Source organism: Drosophila biarmipes, unplaced genomic scaffold (assembly GCF_025231255.1).
Source record: "Drosophila biarmipes strain raj3 unplaced genomic scaffold, RU_DBia_V1.1 ptg000004l, whole genome shotgun sequence".
In the NCBI taxonomy this organism is placed as follows: Eukaryota; Metazoa; Arthropoda; class Insecta; order Diptera; family Drosophilidae; genus Drosophila; species Drosophila biarmipes.
The window spans coordinates 4,106,896-4,110,241 of NW_026114526.1; the positions used below are offsets into that span (position 1 = coordinate 4,106,896).

Below are 3,346 nucleotides of genomic sequence, written 5' to 3' on the forward strand. Positions count from 1 at the left end.
CAGCTCACACACATTTTTATTAAAGGCTCCCATCATCAAGTCATCCAATATTAAAAGAATTGGTTCATTCGTTTCATTTTCAACTGTTTCAGGGACTCCTTTAAAATATTCAATCTTTTCGAAATTGGGCTTGGCACTCTCCTCTGCATAACACCAAATAATTCGATCTATTGAAATATTAAAAAGATCATTCTTTTTGGTGTTTAGATTTTCTAAAAAGGTTGTTTTTCCCGATCCTGAGGGTCCACAAATAAGCATTGTAAAAGGATGTATAAATTGTGTAAACATTTTTTATTAAAAAAATTTTTTTATTCGGAATGAATTTTAATATATTATATTATTACTAATTGCTTATATAATGTTTTTAAGTTATATTAGGTTTTATTAATATTCACTTGATCGCGTTTCTTGGAGCAGTTCTTCTCGAAATGAGTATCAGATCCGCAATAATTACAATAAATAAGTTGCGTGTATCCATTTTTACGGGGATCATTTCCAAAAAATCTCTTAAAAGAATCCATAATAAGAGACAACCTGATAGGATTATGAATTTCTTTTTACTAAATTTTAAACACATGTGTCACCATTACTATATATTTCATAATTGGTGTTTTCTAAGAATACAAACAGCTTAAATAAATTATTTAATGAACATCGAAGTGGAAGTTTTTTCTTGTGTATTCTACAATTCGTAGAAAAATTGGGTAGTTGAGTTAAACTTCTTCCGATATCTATATCGATAATGTTTGTTGATAAATACTTGATTAAAAAATTCTTTTTAATTTCACCACGAAGAAGAACTGTGTGATACTTATTGAGTGGTGTGAGTATTTCTTTAAGACTTGTGTATGGAATGTCTCCAGCTGACCAATCCAATCCGTTTATGTTCTGCTGGTTAAGGTGCTGCTGCTTAAGAGCTCCATTATCCAATTCTTTTATGTTATATGGCGGTTTGAAATGGAAAAAATTAGGTATAACAGTTCCAGCAGGCATAAACGCCAGCTCCTTAACGAAAACTTGTTTGTTGTTACCAAGTACATATTGAAAATCTACTATAATGCTTGAATTACGATCGACTGTGTTCATCATTGGTTGAGATTTTTTAATCAACTGAGGGTGTGCTTGCTAGGGCTTTCTCCTTTATATACCGGTAAGACTAGAACATATTTACAGTTTATTTAGAGTAGTCTTACCTGATGGACATGTGTGTAACTAAAAGAAATAAAACTTCTCGAAAGAAACAGGACCACGAAGTCATTTTTGGATTCGAGTATTATGTTGTTCATAACTTAAAATTGAAATGTGGTCTGTCAACTACTCGAAAATTTTTGCCGATGGTTTGGATGCAGCAAAGTAAAAATAATTTCATTGGATTTGACAAAGGCGAATGGATGCAACTTCTTACGTATAAGGAATTTATTCAGTTGAAGCTGGACCAGTATGACTTCTTGATGCCTGATACAATTATTGATCATCCGTGCTTGCACTCCATAAAATGTAACTTTAGATTTAGGAAATCAGATAATCAGTACGTTTTTGTGATTAATCAGTATGGTAACAAAATTGAGTTTGATTCTGAGTCCTGGAGATCATTACTAAGATTAGGCATATTTTTTACTACATTTTTATGTTGGAACTCCATACTAAGACAGCAAGTAATATATCTTTACAATAATCATATTATTCCTAAGTGTGTATCTTTACAAAAATTTGATATTCAACTATCTGATTTAGAAGGTACCTATGATAAGGATGTGCAAATAGATTTAACACGATTATGTTTTGAAATATCAAAAAAGATGCGTTCAGAAATAAAAAGGGATGTTCTTGTATATAAGCAAGCATTATTGACTAAGCAACCATCGTCATCAAATAAAAAATAATACTAATAAATCAACACCTTAAGATGAGCAAACAACAAGTTGTCGATGAAATTCATAAGGCTGCGCGAAAAAACTTCATACGGCGAAAGTTCGTTCAAAAAGTGATAAATGACACATGGCAAATTGATTTAGTTGAAATGATACCATTTTCGAAAGAAAATAAGGGTTTTAGATATTTACTGACCGTTATTGACACGTTCTCAAAGTATGCATACGCCGAGGCAGTTAAGTCAAAGTCTGCCCTGGATGTAGCAGAGGCAATGAAATCTGTTTTTAAAAAGAGTAAAAGTACACCCAAGAATATTCAGTCAGATCAAGGGAAAGAATTTTTTAATTCCACTTTTAGGAAATTAATGGATAAATTTGATATAAATCATTATCATACTTATACGCATCTCAAGGCTTCTATATGTGAACGCTTTAATAGAACATTAAAAAATCGTATGTGGAAAATGTTTAGTATGCAGGGTAAATATAAGTGGATTCATAACATCAATTATCTCGTAAATCAATACAATAATTCATATCACCGAACAATTAAAATGAAGCCTATAGATGTCTGCACGAAAAATGAAGAGTTTATTTTAAAATCGGTATATAATATACCAAAAATATTTCCAAAACATAAATTTTTAGTAGGTGATTTTGTTAGAATAAGTAAATACAAGGGAGCATTTATGAAGGGATACGAACCTAATTGGACCACAGAAGTTTTTAAAGTTTTAAAAGTCAAGTCTACATACCCCGTAACATATGAAATACAAGATTATATGGGTACCCCTATTAATGGGTCATTTTATGAAGAGGAACTTCAAAAAGTGAAAGACAAAAATGCTTTCCTAGTAGAGAAAATACTAAAAAGGAAAAATAATCAAGTGCTTGTAAAATGGAGCGGTTTCGATTCCAGCCACAACTCATGGATATCTGTAAATGACCTGCTAAAGTAATAAAACGCAACAATAACAAGTTGAATTTTTTATCTATTTATTTACAAATTTTTATTCTTATAATATAAACATTTACTTAATAACGGGTTTAATTTTGACTACTTAATATATGTTCAATATTATAATGACCATGAGCCAATGTATTACAATTATCTGGTAAAATATATCTCTTATCATCCTTATAATTAAGACTTATTTTATTCATAATTTCAGTATAGAGGATGTGCGACCTACTTCGAATAACTCGCTGGGATCCATAAAATGTTTTTTTATATTTTATACATTCTATATAATCTTCATGATTCAGTTTTTTAATAACCGATTTCTTAACTCCTTTAATTTTTTTTATACATTCGTTTTCGTTTCCTTCCTTATCAACTAAACAAGAGTATGCCTTAGCCTTCAGTCCAGCAAAAGAAGTCATAACCCTACCTGCATGTTCATCCTTCATTTTGCCAGGTTCCCTATTATTAGCTTTAACTATATTAAATTGGTTTTCTAGTTTATAATTTGAGG

At 30.5% G+C, this 3,346-nt stretch overlaps 1 long non-coding RNA gene across 1 annotated transcript; it reads right to left on the reverse strand.

Annotated features, from left to right (window-relative positions):
- Window positions 1-272: 272 nt before the first annotated feature.
- On the reverse strand, window positions 273-1,807 carry LOC127011640 (uncharacterized). Its single transcript, XR_007764792.1, has 2 exons — window positions 1,406-1,807; window positions 273-1,314 (listed from the first exon to the last, which is right to left on the reverse strand). It is a non-coding gene; the product is annotated as an uncharacterized LOC127011640 (long non-coding RNA).
- Between the last annotated feature and the right edge of the window lie 1,539 nt (window positions 1,808-3,346).